Genomic DNA, 22,230 nt, shown 5'->3' with positions numbered 1-22,230 from the left:
TGCCTGTGATGTTGTGTGTTCCCCCACCCCCCTGGTCTCCTTTGATGTTGTGTGTGCCCCCCTGGGGACCTGTGATGTTGTGAGTGCCTCCAATTACTATACTGCACAGCCTGCTTTCCTGAGCGTGGACCTGCCCCACCTCCCATTGGATGCATGCGCTCCTTGACCCAATCAGAACAACTGGTAGGCGGGAGCCGGCCCACTGTACCAAGGCCCACGACGAGGCCCCTCTCTTATTTCCTTTCACCGCATTGCTGCTGAAGAAGACAGAATTAGCCTGCTCCTGCCTGCATCATCCATCTGAAGTCACTGGTTAAAGCCTGGTGATATTTGTGAAGTGCAAGGTGGTGCATGTGCTTTTTTCAAGATTGTGCATTTTTAAAAAGCAAACTGAATGCGCACGTCGAGTTCTGCTGTGAATCTTCACTACTAAGGGCTTTTGCTTTGTTTGCCCTCCTCTGCACCCTCTTCCTGGGTACATTCTACTTTGCAAATTGGCTTGCTGTGGCCGATTTCTTTACTTCACAGCCTGCTTTCCTGAGCCTGGCCCTGCCCCACCTACCATTGGTTTCACACAGCTCCTTGAGCCTATCAGACCAACTGGGAGGCGGAAGCCGGCCCACTGTACCAAGGCCCATGACAAGACCCCTGTCTGCTCCCTGTCCACTCCAGGCACGCTACCTACCCCCTTGGTTTCCTGTGATGTTATGTGTGCACCCCCCCGGTCGCTTGTGCTATTGTATGTGCCCCCCACATCCCCTGGACACCTGTGATGTTATGTGTACCCCCCTGGTCACCTGTGATGTTGTGTGCCCCCCCACTCCACCCTGGTCACCAGTGATGTTGTGTGTGCCCCCCACACCCCTGGCCGCCTTTGATGTTGTGTGTGCCCCTCGGTCGCCTGTGATGTTGTGTGTGCCCCTCCCCCGTTCACCTGTGATGTTGTGTGTGCCCCCCACCCCCTGGTCGCCTGTGATGTTGTGTGTGACCCCCTGCCTGGTCGCCTGTGACGTTGTGTGTGTGCACCCCCCCACCCCTCAGGTCCCCAGTGATGTGTGTGCCCCCCACCCTCCTGGTCGCCTTTGATGTTGTGTGTGCCCCTCGGTCGCCTGTGATGTTGTGTGTGCCCCTCCCCCGTTCACCTGTGATGTTGTGTGTGCCCCCCACCCCCCACCCCCTGGTCGCCTGTGATGTTGTGTGTGACCCCCTGCCTGGTCGCCTGTGATGTTGTGTGTGTGCACCCCCCCACCCCTCCGGTCCCCAGTGATGTTGTGTGTGCCCCCCACCCACCTGGTCGCCGTTGATGTTGTGTGTGCCCCTCGGTCGCCTGTGATGTTGTGTGTGCCCCTCCCCCGTTCACCTGTGATGTTGTGTGTGCCCCCCACCCCCTGGTCGCCTGTGATGTTGTGTGTGACCCCCTGCCTGGTCGCCTGTGATGTTGTGTGTGTTCACCCCCCCACCCCTCCGGTCCCCAGTGATGTTGTGTGTGCCCCCCACCCCTCCTGGTCGCCTGTGAAGTTTTGTGTCCCCCACCCCCTGGTCGCCTGTGATGTTGTGGTGCCCCCACCCCTCCCCCCTGGCCACCTGTGATGTTGTGTGTGCACCCCACCCCCCTGGTCGCCTGTGATGTTGTGTGTGCCCCCCTGGTTGCCTGTGATGTTGTGTGTTCCCCCACCCCCCTGGTCTCCTTTGATGTTGTGTGTGCCCCCCTGGGGACCTGTGGTGTTGTGAGTGCCTCCAATTACTATACTGCACAGCCTGCTTTCCTGAGCATGGACCTGCCCCACCTCCCATTGGATGCATGCGCTCCTTGACCCAATCAGAACAACTGGTAGGCAGGAGCCGGCCCACTGTACCAAGGCCCACGACGAGGCCCCTCTCTCATTTCCTTTCACCGCATTGCTGCTGAATAAGACAGAATTAGCCTGCTCCTGCCTGCATCATCCATCTGAAGTCACTGGTTAAAGCCTGGTGATATTTGTGAAGTGCAAGGTGGTGCATGTGCTTTTTTCAAGATTGTGCATTTTTAAAAAGCAAACTGAATGCGCACGTCGAGTTCTGCTGTGAATCTTCACTACTAAGGGCTTTTGCTTTGTTTGCCCTCCTCTGCACCCTCTTCCTGGGTACATTCTACTTTGCAAATTTGCTTGCTGTGGCCGATTTCTTTACTTCACAGCCTGCTTTCCTGAGCCTGGCCCTGCCCCACCTACCATTGGTTTCACACGGCTCCTTGAGCCTATCAGACCAACTGGGAGGCGGAAGCCGGCCCACTGTACCAAGGCCCATGACGAGACCCCTGTCTGCTCCCTGTCCACTCCAGGCACGCTACCTACCCCCTTGGTTTCCTGTGATGTTATGTGTGCACCCCCCGGTCGCTTGTGATATTGTATGTGCCCCCCACATCCCCTGGACACCTGTGATGTTATGTGTACCCCCCTGGTCACCTGTGATGTTGTGTGCCCCCCCACTCCACCCTGGTCACCAGTGATGTTGTGTGTGCCCCCCACCCCCCTGGTCGCCTTTGATGTTGTGTGTGCCCCTCGGTCGCCTGTGATGTTGTGTGTGCCCCTCCCCCGTTCACCTGTGATGTTGTGTGTGCCCCCCACCCCCTGGTCGCCTGTGATGTTGTGTGTGACCCCCTGCCTGGTCGCCTGTGACGTTGTGTGTGTGCACCCCCCCACCCCTCAGGTCCCCAGTGATGTTGTGTGTGCCCCCCACCCCCCTGGTCGCCTTTGATGTTGTGTGTGCCCCTCGGTCGCCTGTGATGTTGTGTGTGCCCCTCCCCCGTTCACCTGTGATGTTGTGTGTGCCCCCCCCCCCCCACCCCCTGGTCGCCTGTGATGTTGTGTGTGACCCCCTGCCTGGTCGCCTGTGACGTTGTGTGTGTGCACCCCCCCACCCCTCCGGTCCCCAGTGATGTTGTGTGTGCCCCCCACCCCCCTGGTCGCCTTTGATGTTGTGTGTGCCCCTCGGTCGCCTGTGATGTTGTGTGTGCCCCTCCCCCGTTCACCTGTGATGTTGTGTGTGCCCCCCACCACCCACCCCCTGGTCGCCTGTGATGTTGTGTGTGACCCCCTGCCTGGTCGCCTGTGACGTTGTGTGTGTGCACCCCCCCACCCCTCCGGTCCCCAGTGATGTTGTGTGTGCCCCCCACCCCTCCTGGTCGCCTGTGAAGTTGTGTGTCCCCCACCCCCTGGTCACCTGTGATGTTGTGGTGCCCCCACCCCTCCCCCTGGCCACCTGTGATGTTGTGTGTGCACCCCACCCCCCTGGTCGCCTGTGATGTTGTGTGTGCCCCCCTGGTCGCCTGTGATGTTGTGTGAGCCCCCACCACCCCTCGGTCACCTGTGATGTTGTGTGTGCCCCTCACCCCCCTGGTTGCCTGTGATGTTGTGTGTGCTCCCTACCCCCCCCCGGTTGCCTCCGATGTTGTGTGTGCCCCACACACCCCTGGTCAGCTGTGATGTTGCGTGTGCCCCCCACCCCCTGGTCGTCTGTGATGTTGTGTGTGCACCCCCTGTGATGTTGTGTGGCCCCCCTGGTTGCCTGTAATGTTGTTTGTGCCCCGCAACCCTCTGGTCGCCTTTGATGTTGTGTGTGCACCCCCTGGTTGCCTGTGATGTTGTGTGCCCCCCACACCCCTCTGGTCGCCTTTGATGTTGTGTGTGCCCCCTGGTGACCTGTGATGTTGTGTGTGCCCCCACCTGGTCGCATGTGATGTTGTCTGTGCCCCCCAACACCCCCGGGTCGCCTGTGATGTTGTGTGTGCCTCCCCACCCTGGTCGCCTGTGATGTTGTGTGTGTCCATCAACCCCCCTGTCACCTGTGATGTTGCGTGTGCCCCTCATCCCCCCTGGTCGTCTGTGATGTTGTGTGTGCTCTTCCCCTCCGGTCGCATGTTATGTTGTGTGTGCCCCCCACATCCTCCATGTTGCATGTTATGTTGTATGTGCCCCCCCGGTTGCCTGTGATGTTGTGTGTATTGTATTTACGTGTTGCCGCGGCCCTGAAACATGGGGTAGGCACTATGTATTTGCTAACTGATTTGACTTTTGCATCTGGTGCAGCCACTGCCCTGCAACATGGGGCAGGCACCATGTATTTGCCCACTGATTTGACTTTCACATCTGTGTGCTGTTGCCTGTTGCCACCAGGCAACATGGGGCAGGCACCATGTATTTGCCCACTGATTTGACTTTCGCATCTGTGGGCTGCTGCATGTTGCCACCTTGCAACACGGGGCAGGCACCATGTATTTGCCTATTGCTGGACTTTCGCATTTGTGTGCTGCTGCCACCCTGCAACATGGGGTAGGCACCATGTATTTGCCCACTGCTTTGACTTTCGCATCTGTGTGCTGTTGCGACCCTGCAACATGGGGCAGGCACCATGTATTTGTCTATTGCTGGACTTTCGCATTTGTGTGCTGCTGCCGCCCTGCAACAAGGGGTAGGCACCATGTAATTGCCTATTGCTGGACCTTTGCATTTGTGTGCTGCTGCTGCCCTGCAACATGTGGCAGGCACCATGTATTTGCCTATTGCTGGACTTTCACATTTGTTTGCTGCTGCCACCTTGCAACATGGGGCAAGCACCATGTATTTGCCTATTGCTGGACTTTCCCATTTGTGTGCTGCTGTCGCCCTGCTACATGGGGCTGGCACCATGTATTTGCCTATTGCTGGACTTTCGTATTTGTGTATTGCGGCCGCCCTGCTACATGGGGCAGGCACCATGTATTTGCCTATTACTGGACTTTCGCATCTGTGTGCTGCTGCCGCCCTGCAACATGGGGTAGGCATCATGTATTTGCCCACTGATTTGACTTTAGCATTTGTGTGCTGCTGTCGCCCTGCAACATGGTGTAGCCACCATGTATTTGCCCACTGATTTGACTTTAGCATTTGTGTGCTGCTGCCACCCTGCAACGTGGGGCAGGGACCATGTATTTGTCTATTGCTGGGGTTTCGCATTTGTGCGCTGCTGCCGCCCTGCAGCATGGGGCAGGCACCATGTATTTGCCTATTGCTGGACTTCGCAATTTGTGTGCTGCTGCCGCCCTGAAACATGGGGTAGGCATCATGTATTTGCCCACTGATTTGACTTTAGCATTTGTGTGCTGCTGTCGCTCTGCAACATGGGTTAGGCACCATGTATTTGCCTATTGCTGGACTTTCGTATTTGTGTACTGCTGCCGCCCTGCTACATGCGGCAGGCACCATGTATTTGCCTCTTACTGGACTTTCGCATCTGTCTCCTGCTGCGGCCCTGCAACATGGGGTAGGCACCATGTATTTGCCTAGTGCTGGGCTTTCACATTTGTGTGCTGCTGCCGCCCTGCCACATGGGATAGGCACCATGTATTTGCCCAATGATTTGACTTTCGCACCTGTGTGCTGTTGCCACCCTGCAACATGGGGCAGGCACCATGTATTTGCCTATTACTGGACTTTCGCTTCTGTGTGCTGCTTCTGCCCTGTAACATGGGGTAGGCACCATGTATTTGCCCACTGATTTGACATTACATATGTGTGTTACTGCCGCCCTGTAACATGGGGCCAGGCTCAATGGACATGATGACCTTGAACCTATCTTTTGCACTTTGGGTGTGATGTATTACCTTTACACATTGCACAATTTTGTAATTCACCTCTTACGCTTCCTTTTCTGTAACCTGAAGCACAGAAACTAAAGTTAAGCACCTAGATACCTCACGGTTTTGCCCTCTATATAAATAAACAAACAAACAAACAAACAAACAAACAAACAAACAAACAAACAGATGTGCTAGGGCAAGACATTTTTGAATATATATCTTCCCAGGTGTCTAGTGCTTCTTTTATCTCTCACCAGATACATTGGACCGAGGGCACACCTGAAAACAGCAAAGAGAGTGGCTGCAATAATACAGACTCTGATGATAAACTTGAACGCTCGGTGAAGGTGGGAGACCTTGTCCTCCTCAAAAATGTTCTGCAGCGATGGAATTTCCCTAGGTTCACCAGACCTCATGTTGTGGAGGCCGTGGCTAACCTACCAATAAGGCTCAAGGGGAAACCCGTTTGGAATGATATCCAGGACATCCAGCCCTCCAAAGCGGTGGCTGCACCTGGCAAAGAAACTGCAGTGACAGACAGGGCCAACGTTCATGACATTGACGAGCAACAAGCACCAACGGATCACACAGAGTTAGAAAGGGCACAACACCCAATGATTTGACAATCCAAGTAGCAGAAGTTGCAACTGGCATGATGGTCCAAATAGATAGCTGAAAGCACTGTTGTTTGTTATTTTTCCTTCCGCACACGCAGGTCTACGTGAAAGTGATAAACACTGTTCGTTTGTTATTTTCCTTTTCGCACATGTAGGTCTATGTGAAGGTTGTGAGGACTGTATATGTTACTCTCCTGATTTTACCTCCCATTTACAACCCTGAAACATTTTCCAACCAGTTTGTGCCCTACATAAGGAGACCCCAGAGATTCTGAGCTCGATCCCCTACAATATATCTCCTTGTGTTTATAAAATACTTGGCTCAAGCATACCCACAACTTGAACACAGTGCATACCCCGTTCTGCCCACATTAAGAGATCCATTTATAAACCAAGTCTGGGAGGAGGTCTTTGTTTGTTTGTTTGTTTGTTTGTTTATTTTATTTCTATAGCGCCCCGGACCCGGGAGTATAAGGGCGCTTAGTACAAGTTACAAGGCACAGTACATGGTAATAAGCAGTAATAGTAGAGCAGCAGATATATACAGAATATACAGACAATAGAGGTGATAGCAACCAATAATGACAAAATGAGACATGTGCAATATGTACAGTTTATAGCTAGGTCTAACTTAAAGGTTGACTTTTTGTCAGAAGCCACCCAATGGCAAGTTTCCTGAACGACTGGAAGGATTTGGAAGACTTAATATTCAGAGGCAGGGTGTTCCAGAGTTGGGAGGCGAGGACAGTGAAGCTCGAGCCTCCGGCTCATTTAGAGATACATCTAGGTACTGTAAGACATAAGGTATTGGAAGATCTCGTGGTTCTGATGGAAGATTTCATAGTGAATTTGTTAGTAAGGTGGGGGGGGGCTAGATGGTTGAGAGCTTTGTAAGTAAGGCAGAGAGTTTTTAGATAGATTTTATGTTGGATGGTGTGCCATTTGCATGTAGTTCTAGTGGCAGAGATGTGCTCACGCCTGGGAATGTTTAGCGCTGCCCGTAGCGCATTATTTTGAAGGACTTGGAGTTTACTAATTATCGCTTGGTTGGCACCTAAGTAGAGGCTATTACAGTAGTCTAACTTAAATTGTATAAGAGCTCTGGCTAGCGTGAGGCAACTGTTAGAGGAAAGAAATGGTCTACCGGCTCTAATTAGTTTTCCTGTATAGGCAGTGGCTGAAGCGGTCGAGTTGACTTGTTTAATGAGGTTAATGTTGGCATCGAGATAGAAGCCAAGTGTTTTCACGTTTTTGGCGACCGGGATTGTATTACTATCAATTATGATGTTGGAGTAGTTGGGACTTAGTTTTTGTAAATTGTTCGGTGAGCCAACAATGAGCAGTTCAGTCTTCTCGTCATTCAGGCAGAGGCCATGTGTGGCCATCCATGCCTGAATAACAGAGAAGATTTAATTGATCCTGGCTACATCAGTATTGTAATTGCCCGAGATGGTGTGGAGTATCTGGGTGTCATTCGCGTAGTTTGTGTAGGTGACACCCAGACGGTCCAGTTTATCAAAGAGGGGCTTTGTAAAGATATTGTATAGGGTCGGTGAAACATATAAGCCTTGTGGGACACCGCAAGTTATAGGGATGGGGTCTGCTGCTGCCACCGGAGAGAAGACTCACATGGTTCTATTGGTCAGGAAGGACTGTATCCACGAGACAGCAGAGGGGGAAAAGTGGGCGGCAGAGGAGATGTGGTTGCAGAGTATCTTATGGTTGCCCAGGTCGAACGCTGCTGAAAGATCTAAGAGGAGTAGGATGGCAGCCTTGCTTGCCCTTATCTTTAATTTCGTCAATCTGGCTTTTAAGATCAACAAGGGCAGTTTCTGTTCCATGTTTAGGCCGGGAGCCAGACTGACGCAATCCGAGTAATTGGTTGGACTCTAGGTAATGCTGAATTTGCAAGTAAGCAACTCTGTCAAGGATTTTTAACAGGAAGGAAACGGTTGTGATAGGCCTGTAATTTGTAGGGATGGCTGGGTCCAAGGTCTGTTTTTTTAGTAGCGGGAGGACCCATGACTGTTTCAAATTATTGGGTACCGAATTGGTGGAGAATGACACGTTTATGAGCTTAGAAAAGAAGGGGGCGAGGTCTCTTGCTGCATCTTTTATAATCTGTGCAGGGCAACTGTCCCCTTTGCAGTTTGATGGTTTGAGGGAGGTTATGATTTTTTGCACTTCTAGTACGGTTACGTTTTTGAAGGTGAAGCCATGGTTAGTGTTAGGGGTGGTGGGTTGGCTAGGGATAGGGGGGCTAGCGGTGGGGCTACTATTGGAAAGTTATAGTCTTTTATTTTCAATTTTTGTTTGTAGGCCAGTGATTTTGTTCGCAAGGGCATCCTGGATACTAGTACACCAGAGTTGGTCCTTCAGGGACATGTCCATAGGTGGATTGGGGTTTTCTAATTCCTTTAGGATGGTGAATAATTCTTTGGTACTGGAGCTAGCATTACTTATTCTTATATTATAGGCTTCCTTTTTTTGTGCGAATTATTTCTTTTTTTATAAAGGGAGGATGCATTAGTGAGATTGATTTTGTGTTCCTCTGATGGGTTCATTTTCCAAAGGGTTTCCATTTTGGACTTTTTATTTCTTAGTATTTTAAGTTCTGGTGTGTACCAGGAGTTAAGATGTGCTTTGGGTTTACCTTTACGTAGTTTTAGAGGGGCAACAAGGTTGATAGCTTTGGTCATGGCGTTATTGTAGGTGTCTACTAGTAAGTTAAGGTCCGATGAGTTGGGGACCATATTTAGAGTGGGTAGAACCAGTGGGATGAGGACTTCAGCAGTGATGTTCCGCTTATTTCTCGTCAGACATGCTGGTGCAGGTGGGCACTGTATATGGTGTGGGTTACTAGTGCTAATGTCAAATGAAAGTAGGAAGTGGTCGGTCCATATAAGTCGTTGGGGGTCCTTGCAGATAATGTTGCAGTTGTAGGCAGCAAGCCAGTCTAAGGTTCTGCCTTTCTGATGTGTGGGTAGGGTGCTAAGTTGAATGTAGTTCTGTTCGCAAAGTGCATTAGCAAGGGAGGATGCTGGAGTGTCGTGAGGCTCGTTGTATCCCAAGTTAAAGTCACCTAGAATAATATTCTGTGATAAAGGTTTAGATTTTTCAGCTATGAGAGAAGTTATATCTTCCTCGAAGGAACCTATGGGACCAGGGGGTCTGTATATAAGTTCCAGGGTAATGGTGTTCTTAGGGGTGGTTTGAATTTTAATGGATAGGTGTTCACAGGAATTTAGAGGAAGGGAGCTCACAGATCTAATGTCAAGCGAGGATTTGAATATAAGTGCTACACCTCCTCCACGGGCATTAGGTCTGTCGGGCCTGAGGATGGAGTAGTTGTCTGGAACCGCAAGGGTTAGAGAGGGACCTGCTCCAGCATGAAGCCAGGTTTCTGTGGTGGCGAGGAAATCCAGGTTTGCTGAATGGATGATGTCGGCAATTTCCGTATGGTGGGCCACAAGGGATCCAACATTAAGTAAGGCTCCTTTGAGAGGCATAGTGTTTGCAATGATGTTGTTATTAGTGACTTTAGTTGTAGGATTGTTGGTCATTTTGTTAAGTAAAGTTGGTAGTCTATAGTCTAGTCTGTTGTTACGGGTCATGAGGTTAGGGTAGGCTGTAGGGCGATCTTCTAGCATATTGCGTGAGTTCTGGATATTGTCAGAATGGTCATCTGTGATGAGGCTAGGTGGAGGTTTACCTAAAGTAATGCTGATTTTAGTACTGTGGTCTGTAGGTGCCCTGCGGGGGAAAGGAGGCCGGGAGGGCAGGAAGGGTGTGGGGCAGGGAATGGGGTGGTGTCTGGGACAGCCAAGCTTGCAGAGTCCATTACTAAATGGGATATAACTATTTCTGCTACATGGCGTGCAATCCGGCATAATGCTGAAAGGGAACATGATGAGTACTAGCCAGGCTGGCATAGTTCAGATATGGATTCGGGGCGGGATACTAGGGGGATGGTGGATGTTATTGGCTACGCTAATGCTTGTAAGCCCTGGGGCAGACAGGCTAGTTAGAGGTAGCGCTAGATTCGGAATTGAAGCACACTTGCAAAGTTTGATGCCTGCTTGTGGCACAATCAGATGTGGTCTGTTAGCGACCATAAGGCACAACACAATCAAATGTGGTCTATTAACAACCATAAGGCACAACACAATCAAATGTGGTCTGTTAGCGACCATAAGGCATAACACAATCAAATGTGGTCTGTTAGCGACCATAAGCCACAACACATTCAAATGTGGTCTGTTAGCAACCATAAGGCACAAACAATCAATCAAATGTGGTCTGTTAGTGGCCATAAGGCACAACATAACCAAATGTGGTCTGTTAGCAACCAAAAGGCACAACACAATCAAATGTGGTCTGTTAGCGACCATAAGGCATAACACAATCAAATGTGGTCTGTTATTGACCATAAGGCACAACACAATCAAATGTGGTCTGTTAGCGACCATAAGGCATAACACAATCAAATGTGGTCTGTTAGCGACCATAAGCCACAACACATTCAAATGTGGTCTGTTAGCAACCATAAGGCACAAACAATCAATCAATTGTGGTCTGTTAGTGGCCATAAGGCATAACACAATCAAATGTGGTCTGTTAGCGACCATAAGGCATAACACAATCAAATGTGGTCTGTTAGCGAACATAAGCCACAACACATTCAAATGTGGTCTGTTAGCAACCATAAGGCACAAACAATCAATCAAATGTAGTCTGTTAGTGGCCATAAGGCACAACATAATCAAATGTGGTCTGTTAGCAACCAAAAGGCACAACACAATCAAATGTGGTCTGTTAGCGACCATAAGGCACAACACAATCAAATGTGGTCTATTAACAACCATAAGGCACAACACAATCAAATGTGGTCTGTTAGCGACCATAAGGCATAACACAATCAAATGTGGTCTGTTAGCAACCAAAAGGCACAACACAATCAAATGTGGTCTGTTAGCGACCATAAGGCATAACACAATCAAATGTGGTCTGTTATTGACCATAAGGCACAACACAATCAACCTGGTCTGTTAGTGACCATGGGGCACAACACAATCAAATGTGGTCTGTTAGCAACCATAAGGCACAACACAATCAATCAAATGTGGTCTGTTAGCGGCCATAAGGCACAACACAATCAAATGTGGTCTGTTATCAACCATAAGGCACAACACAATCAAATGTAGTCTGTTAGCGACCATGAGACACACAAAAATTCGAAAATCACAGTGAGTGCTGGAAAAGCATTTTTCAACAGATGCGGTGGGGCACAAGAGCACCTGAGTTCGAAAATCACAATGGGGGCACTAGAACATCTAGATTTGAAGATCTCCATGGGTGCAGGGAGAGCATTTTACAAACAGATGCAAATAGCCTACTAGAGAGCAAATGGGGCAGTGTGGTGTGTTAGTGCAACAAGGCAGACACATCAAATTATACGTGGTAGGCATCAATCAGGCAAGAGGGGGAGGTAAGTATACTAGTGTCAACAATGTATACATGCAGTCAATGTATAACTATATATAGGTGATAGATAGCAATATGAAAAAAGTGAGGTGCAAGTAGACTTCACTACGTTGTACACGAGAGCCAAATACAGGAATCAACAGCATCATCAAGGGTGTGTATTAGCAGGCTGAAGTGTATCTATTAGCTTAAATGCAGGATGAGGGTAGATGCATCAGAGTTCAGAGAATGTTGTGAAGAGGCTAAAGAGTAGTAGTCTCAGCAGTGCAACGGGCGCAAAAAGTTACCTTAGCAGGCATCTGTGGAGGGCCAGGGGTTCTGGCAGACGGCAGAGTAGGCACGCGATTAGCAAATATTTAGTTTGCGGAGCTTAAGGGTACTGACAAGTACTAACACAATAACGCATTTCTGTGTGATTTTCAGGCGGGCAACTTTATCATCTCATCAGCTGCCAGGATCCAGCAGCGTAAGTGGTCATGAGGGACTTATAAAGGAAATGATCACTCTTGTGTGCCTACTGATTCCAAGTGGCGTACTAGACATCGTGTTTGGCCCATTTATCATGCTATGAGTACTACCTCTGTGTCCCCTACTAACATTACCTCAATCCTAGCAGGAAGGATGACCATGTCAGGTGGAAGAGAAGACACTGCTGATAAGGTAAGGTGAGGTAAGCGCAGTGTTGATAAAGGCATGAAGGGAGTTGACATGTATCTCACAGACACAGCACGGGTTACAAATAACATGTGTTATAAGCACATGTATAAAGTAGGTAGGGATAACACAGGGAAGAGCTGTTATGTCTGCTCTTTAATCCCCTGCGCCATGAGTGCAACACAAATGTTCATTGCAACTGAACTACCTGCAGCAAGAGCACAGTGCCTGATGTATCTCGCGATGGTGCAGATGCAAGGAAGATTTCAAGGGAGGACAGCAACCCTAAGATGGATGTCCAAGAAGACCTTCCCTTATGAAGATAATTACATAAAAACACTAGACATGATGAACAACTATTGGTAGCTGCATGAAGGCCTGAAGTACATAACTGACGGACTGAAGAAAGGAGAAACAAAGACAATCACACTGAAGTACTTACCATGCCCATGGACAAGAGTAAAAGAGATAGGAGGAGAGCCTGGATGCTGGGAGAGACCACAGATACTGATCTATGGACAAGCATATACTAATGACGGATGGAAAGATGGAGTCGTGGGAAGCAACGCACTGGCACTGGCACAGTCAGCAGTGAATAAGATGCAGGAAGAAAATGACAAGTGCCTGAAGGAGTGGGACACAAGCGCAAATTTACTTACGTGGGTAGAGAATGAAGCTGGAACAATGCCAATAAATCCCCTGAAGACACCAGCTCTGTGCTACCAGAACAATGGTGACGTTGAAGTTGGTGAAAATGTAGGATGCAAAATGATTGAGCAGCTTCCAGCAATGAATGTAGGCACAGCAGTACTAATGGATCACTATTGGGCGTGCGGATCAAAGCCGTATGAAAAACTGCCACCTGATTGGGGAGGAGTATGCTCCTTAGTACCCATCAATATGCCTTGAATGGTGGTGCCCAAGAAGGATGTGAAGCTTGAAGAGTTCCCAAAGATGGAGAATAACAGACGAAGGAAGAAGTCAGTTGAGGAAGCTCCAATAATGGAATCCAAAGAGGCAGAGAAACTGGCAGTAGTGAGAAGAGTGAAAAGAGGAGGGAATTACTTCTCAGGAAAATCAGAAGGGGCACTGGATGAAATCCCAGCAGTGCACAGGCTGTTCAGCTGAACGCAAATGTTCCTTGCATCACTGATACCAGGAATACAGACATATACAAACATCAAGTGGTTACAGATCGCTCGATGGAAGCTGATGGTAACTATCAACTCAACAGTAAACGGGTTCAACATCATAAAACAGGAGCTCAGAGCAATTAAGTTGGTGGCACACCAGAATAGGTACGTTCTAGATCTCCTCACAGCAATGGAAGGAGGAGATTGCGCGAAAATAGGAAGTTCACGTTGCACAATCATAACAGCTAAGGATGAAGATAATGGAACTCTCTCAGATGCAGCAGCACAACTGGCACACATGCATGCGAAGATGGAAGATGAAGCACGTGGGACAGGAAAAGACAAGAGCTGGCTGGCATATCTATGGTCATGGATTCCATCATGGTTGTCAGATGACCTGAAGGTAATAGCAGGAGTACTCATATTAGGAACAGCATCAGCATTTGGGATCAAGATATGCATTGCAAGGTGTCAGAAGACAGCAGAGGAGGCAATCAGAATGCAGATAGGAGAAATGGGTCTGGTGCAACCCGGAAGGATCATGCTGCTACATGTACTGGTCTTTTGATGACCATGTAAACTATTATAGACATCCTGGAGGGGTAACAAAGATATGGTGACCCAGAGAGAAGAATTGGACATTTCGAGATGTGGGCAACAAGTCGACCAGAGTGGGGACTGAAGAGCAATGGCCCGGAAGAAGAACTGCAAATACCACGATCACCCACACCATTTCGGACCGATTCCTAGTGCTCCCATGGCAGACAAGTATGCAGAAAGGTACCCACTCCACCAGACAAAAAACCCACGAGCAGCACAAACATTACTTAGAGTGGACGAGGAACCTCAGGATGCAACTAAGGAGACCGCAATTGACAGTCTCGACTAAAGCGCCAAGAAGCTGTGCTATTGACGTCTTTAGAGACACCATGACATAGCTGTGTTAGACATGAAGCACACATGCCATCTGCACATTGGGACACACTCACGCAACCAAATACACGAAGAACACATGCATACAGTTCTATAAGATAGAGGACAGATACATATACATACTGCCTTTGATTTATTATTTTGTCATTAGCTTGACCGCAGCAATGCAGAAACCGCAAGAAACAAGAAATCCTCAACACGCTTGCAGATGCTTACATGCGACTAATCCACTGGGACTGCAGGAGCACCTATGGGACCTGACAGAACCACAGCACTACTAACATATGGAGAGCTATAGAATAGCACAAACAGATAGAAGCCATGCCATGCTTAGGAAAATCATTGCAGGCTAAGACCCTCAGCAAGAGCCCGCCGGAGCTGAATTCAGGCTGCACAGAGGAGCAAATGTGTGAGACAGGGACGGCTGCCAAGGCCACCAAGATACAAGTGACATTCCATTCCCTGAACTACAGTAACTCCAGCCACAGTAAATGCGAATAATTCTCAATAAATTTAGACTAAGTCAGAGCTGCAGAGCTCGATAACACGGTCTCCCGAAACGTGACCGGCCGAGTCAATGATGAACCAAAACTAGCAGCTGGGAACCAAGAGTGCTCTCACGCAGCCAGACAAAGGCTTGCAACAAAGAAGTTATATCTGGAGATGAGTGTTGCATGAGGAGAACGAGCACTCTCATACTCTTTGGTGGTGTACACAAGTTGCAATGCAGCTACATAGTTATACTTATTACCTTGAGAAGGTACCCCACAAACTGAGAACCTTTTGAATCCCAGGCCTGGGGAGTGTTAGCTTTAGCCAATCACAGCTCAGGACCCTAGGGGTGGGTAGCAACGGGCAAGAACCAATGACAAGACCCTCACGCTGCAACACTGGAGAGTATTAGGCCATTGGGGATGGACCAGGCCAGCCACCTGGCATGTACGTGCCAGTGAACTAATATGTATAAGAACCTCTATAGGTGGACTACCACTCAACACCCAATCCTCAATGAAGATAGGTTTTCTGGAGAAGGGCCAAGGGTGTAGTGTCACTCTGATGTCATTTGGGTACAAAACTGGCCTGCGAGCCAGGAGATGTTGAGTTGGTCCTGGATTCGTGTTTATCCTTGTACTGACCCCTGTTGGTTTTGGATGTAATAAACCACAGTTTGAACTTGCTGTCTGTCTGGGCCTGCGTTCCTTTTGGGAAAGGAATGTGTTGTGTCTTCCACGTGTTCTGAGTCTGCAAACTCCTAGTTGCCTCGAACCTACTTCGGAGTTCCCTACCCAACAGGACAATCCCACGGCAGGCATTTGAGGCAGAAATGTGGAGGAAGGTCTTTCTTTGCCCAGCTCAGTGCCACTCGTGGGTCTTAGATTTGAACTGGGCTTTCTGTCGGTAAAAACGAATATTGAGTGGGGCCGTCTTCAGCTATATGCTAATATATGATCTCCACCTTCAGAATCGTTCTATGTATTTTTAAATTTGATGTGTGGTGAAGGAAGGTGTGCTGTTCTGAATTAATGGGTTGAGTAGAGGGCGGCCCTTTTGAAGAAAATTAAGTCCCCAGATGGTGAGATCCTTAATAAACCCACTAAGGCTAAGCAGAAATTGTATAAATCAGCTTGGATTGACACCAGGGCAGCAGTTTTCTAATATCAGTGTTTCAATGATTACTTCTGATGGTCGATAAAAAGTTTTATGTCTTGACGCCCTATTTAAAGAAGCATCCTTCGAGAGAGTTTCATACTAAGATTTAAAGATTTAAATTGAATTTGTTTCCCACAAGAGAATTACAAGGAATGTTTTTAGTCTTTCTTTTTAGTGTTGTATTGAAGTGATTAATTAATTGAACTATGTATCTATGAATTGTATATGTTTGGTAATGCTTAAAAAGTTCACTTGATGAACTATAATAAAACAAAGAAAAAAAAGATGGATTTAATGCCTATCTTGTGCTGTCCATGTTTACTGTTTCCAGCTTCTTTCCCTCCAACATCAGGTCTAATGTATTAACTGCTATTTGATGACTGTGTAAAGTGCAAATCAATGTGACTGATCTAGTCATTAATATGCCCTTTACATAGTCCTTCTTTTCAAAGCATTTGCCATTTAATTAAACAAATACAACTACAATGCTTCCCTAACACCTACAAAGCAGCAAATGCATACACACATGTGGCATACAGACATGCGCTCAAGCGGGGTCTTGTAGTCCTTTATTAAGAGAAAAGGATATACAAAATATAAAATTAACATTAAAACATCATTTACCATAGCTGGGATGACTTCCTGCACAATAGATGTCGTAAAATGTAATTTTGACCTACTGATACTATTTAGAGCCCAATGCAAGTCTAATTTAGTGGCAATCACAATATGTTTAAGCTATGTTTGTATGTTGGTAAAGGCATGTGGTGGAAGACTGATCCCTTTGATGGATACAGGATCGTTTATCTTATTCGGCAGAGGTTCATTGTTCTTATCCTTTGAATATCTGGTTTACATGGCTGTGGCGGAAAGTTTTAAAACAACTCTCCTTTTAAGAGGAGGTTGCTGTTGGGCAGACTCCACACGTCCTGTGTCAATGATCCAGGAAACTCACCTGATCCCGCAGGACAAATATAGACTGAGAAGCAGGACATTCCCTAAACAAAATTGTTGACATTCCTATCAACATTTTTGATAGCGGATACCCTCTTCATTAGGAGGGAAGTCTTGAGGGATCCCGCTGGGAAGTTTCTTCTCTTAAAGGGAACTTTATTAGGATCCCTTTGACCTTAACCTCCCTTTATCTCCCTAATGACAACCAACATGGGCTCCTGAAAACTTTACTTCCTATCCTGGAGGAATTCATGGAGGGTGAATTGTAATTTGGCAGTGATTTGAACTTGATTCTTGATCCCGCATTGGATAAGATGCTCCCCCATCCGCTATGGATTACAGGGATGCTCTAGCTAGAGATGTCGCTATGGGGGTCTGAAAGGGCTCTGGCCCGGGTCTTTTGGTTCCAGTCCCAGATAGAAGCTCAGGGACTACAACCAAAAGACTAGCGAGCCCTGAATCCTGACAGTCCTGACTTTAGCATAGCCCTGCATCTTTTCCAGACCCAGCAACACCCCTGGCTCTAGATCTGCTGGACGTCCTGCATGAATTGGGTTTGGTGGATTTCTGAAGGCTCCTCCATGGGAAAGAGAGGGAGTATTCATTTTATTCACATGCACATAAAGGTTTCTATTGGATTGACCTACTCTTACGCTCGTCTACTCTGTTTCACTATGTTTTAGATATCGATATCGGCCCTTATTTTCAGACCACTCCATGGTCTTGTTGCAGATGACAGCAGATTGCATCCACCTACCAGAGGTGAGTGGAAGCTTTATGGTACTCTGCTCCAAGATGCCGTTCTTAACAAAGAAATAGCTATGGCCATTGAACGTTACTTTCTTGATAATGGCAGAGAGGGGACTGCCCCACAAGTCCTCTGGGATGCTATGAAAGCGGTCACTCATGGGGAATTCAACAGCCGATTGGCTGCCTTTTTAAAGTCGAGGAATCTAGCCAGAGCATGCCTCAAATCTCAGGTGCAGGATTGTGAACCAATCCACATGCAGATGCGTTCCCGGAAAGCTTTCAGGGAAATGGGTATAGCCAGATCCAGGTTGGAAACGTTGATGGCGTCGGAAACGGCCAACTCCTTGCTAAGCTCGAAGCAATTTTTTGACATTCAAAGTAACAAGGCTAACAAGTTACTGGCATATTAGATAAAAAACAAAAAAATAGTGAACATATTACATGTATAAGAGACAAGAATGGAGTCTTACAATTTACTGATGCAACGAAGCTTGCATTTTTCTCAGACTTTTACAACAATCTGCTAGCAGCTAGGAGGCCTAACCTTGAGGTGCAGGACTATTACCTCAACTAACCAATGCTTCCTCAGCTTTCCCTAATGCTTTGTGATTGACTGGAACTTCCAATCAAGAAGGAGGAAACAGATCAGTTAATTGCTTTGGACCTAGATAGGTTTTCTCCACTCTTTCACATAAAGTTCATATGCCAACTCTTGCCTCTGCTGACCATTTTGTTTAACACCTTTCATGATTCGGGCATGGTGTCTGATTCTATGGAGGAGGTGTTCCTTTTACTAATACTCAAACCTGGCAAGGAGACCACTCAATGGGTTTCATACTGCCCGATTTCCCTTCTCAACAGGAATGCTAACAGGTACTCAAAAAACCTGGCTACCAGGTTGATGAAGTCCCTCCCTTCCTTAATTCATCCAGATAACACCAGATTTATCATAGGCCGAAGCACACATGATAATATCTGGTGAGCCGTTATGTGGTGGAGGTTGGTAGAAGGAATGGGATTCCAATGACCCTGTTGGCACTGGAGGCAAACAAGGCTTTTGTTTAGGTAGACTGGCGATTCATCCTTCAGGCATTCAGGTTTGGTTTTACATTCATAGCATACATTAGGGCTTGTTACAGATCCCTTAAGACCGGGATCTGTGTCAACGGATATTGCTTGTGATCTATATTGATCACTAGGGGCACAAGGGAGGATTTCTCTTTATCTCCTCTAATTATTGCCCTAAATATGGAACCCTTGGTGGTCCAAGTCTGATTCAATCCAACCATCAGGGGTATCACCGTGGAGGGGGTTGAACGTAAGGCAGCTCTTTATGAAGACGATATCCTGTTAATGAAGTCTCACACTCAGTCGACATTCCTGGCCCTTTTGGCAGAACTTGAATTATTCGAGCAGGCTTTTTGCTACCTGATGAATAATGATACATTCACAGGATTGAATGTTTCAGAATCTCTGGACAATATGGTTTATATTGAAAGGGACTTTCCCTTTCACTGGAAAGACAGTGCCCTTGACTACCTCGGTATCAAGTTGATGTCATCTTTTGCTGACTTATTTCGGACCAATTTCCCATCCTTATTCAAATCTTTAGGTGTCGTGAACCCTGTTTCCAGTTCTATAGTGGTAGCAAGGGTCTCCTATTTTAGGGAGACTTTCATCCTGAAAACGCAGTCCGTGGATATAAAAATAACACCAGAACGGGGGTTCAGATGAAAAGGACCTAGGAAGAAGACAGCAAAAACAATGACAGACAGTCATATCAATACACCAATCCACCTGTCCCAATTAGTTTTATCCTACCTGAGTGTATAGTTTGTTTGGCAATGGACCTAGTGGGTGATAGCACCTCTGCCAGTTGTTAAAGTCCAGAGACCAGAAAACCGACCGACGCATGTAGCCAACGTCGCAATAAAGTCCAGGAAGTCCAAAGAATCCAAAGAAACCAAGCACCACTTACCCGAACGTCACAAGGGCACAATCCCTAACGAAAGCCCTGGAAAACGCAAGGGCCCTAATCCCGAACGTCACAAGGATGTACTAATGATAAGGGAATACATTGTTGTAGTCCAGCAACTCCAGGGAAACAGTAGCAAAAAACACCAAATCCAAAAAGGGTTATCCAATACACAAAAATCCAGTCAGCAAGCTGGAAGTCAAAAGCTAGTAGATCAGTCCAATTCCAATACAACAAATCCGACACGGGTGAAGAAGTAGCAGCATCCAGAACAATGTGAGCCAGAAGTCAAGAAGCAAACAATCCCAGGCAACACGTTCTAAGATACAGGAAACAGCATGCCACGTACTGCAAGGGCAGTCTAGAAGCACCAGAGTCATCGATCTACAGGGCACTTATGGTCCAAGGGAGCCCACTTTGCGTTTCCTGGTTGGCGTTTCAACGCAAAGTGGAACGTCATCACGTGACAAGGACCGCAATCATCTGGAAGCTGGGAAGTGTAGTTTTGCCTTTGCTCTGTGTTAGGTAAGGATTGGTGTAGTAACACTGTATGAGATTACACAACACTTATCTGCTTGGTATTAGGTAACCCACCTTTTGGTATAGGTCTATACTACACAAGTTGGTAGTGTTACCGAACAGCCAGGCCTATCTAAAGAGGGGTAAATGTGAGCTGTATAGCTGTGGCAATGAAATTCTCAAACACAAGTAGCCAAGTAACACTTACACTCAAAGTTTCCGTTATAAATAGTTATTTATTTATTTAACATCACTTTTTAAATAAGCGTTCTTTAAAAACGGCAAGGTATGAAACAATCATAAATACATTAAAATACTTTTCCAGAATCAGCATAAGTTTAGTGAATACTCTTTACACTTATTACACCCGGAGGTGACTTCATTCACAAGGACAGTAATGGGATTTATATATCACTACTTTGCAGATTCTGAGGTTGCAGAAAGGAAAGTTTAAAGGAAGGAAAAATGTTAAAACAGGTTTCTCAGTAAAGGTGAGGACAATTAATCTTCCAATGAGATCTAGACAAGCCTTTCCCCAGAAATAACAATCTAAAATAAGTAACCCCCTCTGAGGGACAGAAATATCAAAGTCAATGAACTAAAAGAGTCTGCAGGGAACCAGGACAGCCAAAGTCAATTGGAGCACAGTCTAGGGATCTGAGGTACTTCTTAGTAAAAGTCTTGCACAAAGGTAGATAGTATTGTAGAAATCACTTGTAGGGTCACAAGTTGTTACACTTGTGAAAAACAGAGTTGGAATCAACTCCAACAAAAGTAGCCAATGCAAGTCTCAACTGAGAAGAGCACAGCTAAAGAGTAAACAGTACCTTTGGTTTGAAGAAGAGTGGTCCAACTGGATTCTGTCCTGTTGCAGCGATGCAGATCCTGGGTTCCTGAGCCTCAGTCGTGGGGACAAGAGGGAGGACGTCTGGAGGACGCATGAAGCAGCAATTCAGAGGTCATCAGCAACTGCGGGCTCTTTTCGGATCAACAGCACTTTGCAGTTTAAGTGCATGGTAAACAGCACCAACACGGATCTCAGATACTAGTTGGGCTTCCTTCACTCTTTGAGTCCTGCACTCTGATGAGGGGACTCAAGCTCTGGTCGTCCTGCTTCTGGAGTGTCCTTAGAAGACTCCTGGAGCTTCTGGCTGGATTGCCAACATAGCACTCGACTATGGATTTCCCGACCCCTGGCTCTTGGTTCTTGCAGCAGTACAGCCAGTTGGGGAAGATGGTCCAGTGGAGTTCGTCTCGGTGTAAGTTGGTCTCACTAAACCAACAGAAAAAGTCGTCCCTTATGGAGCTCCTCTTGTCGTTCAGAAAAAGAAGTTCCAGCACAGCAGCAGGGCTTCACCAGGCAATTCAAACCCTAATAAATCAGTACTTACAGCAATTTTCCTCACCCCTACTCTCCGCTCCAGCGCTTCTGCCCTTGGGGCACCTCTGGACCAAGTTTCTTCGTTGTCCAACCTCTGTTCCAGCTCTGGGACTCCGTTAACTCATGGGCTATTGGGCCTCTTCCCGCTCTCAACCCCGCACGGGCACGCAGGGTCTCGGTCTGCTGCTCCTGTTCTGATTTGCCCGATCTCTCTCCTACATCAGCGGGACCTTTCTCAACGCCGGTCCCTACTGCACTGTGGAGACACTGCAGCGGTTCCTGTTCCTGCCCCCACCTCGCGCACCTGTGAGCTTGGCTGCCGTGTCCGCCACGCCCCTGTGGGAATCTGTTTGCATTGGGCCCTCCCCTGCCGGCGCCAGACACTTCTCATCCCACCCTCGAATTGGGGGGAGCTGGACCTCTGCTTGTGGCATGCAGGTCCTCTGCCTGCAGGTCCGATCTACTTTGCCCGCTCTCTCTCTTGTATCGATGGGACCTTCTCGACTTTGGTCCCCACAGCATCTCTGGAGATGCAGCAGCGGTTCCTGTTCCTACCCCCACCTCACGTGCCTTGTGAAGCTTGG

Source organism: Ambystoma mexicanum, chromosome 4q (assembly GCF_040938575.1).
Source record: "Ambystoma mexicanum isolate Mex_15411 chromosome 4q, UKY_AmexF1_1, whole genome shotgun sequence".
Taxonomy (NCBI): Eukaryota; Metazoa; Chordata; class Amphibia; order Caudata; family Ambystomatidae; genus Ambystoma; species Ambystoma mexicanum.
The sequence above is the reverse complement of the archived record's forward strand: the minus strand, read 5'-3'. Positions refer to the sequence as shown.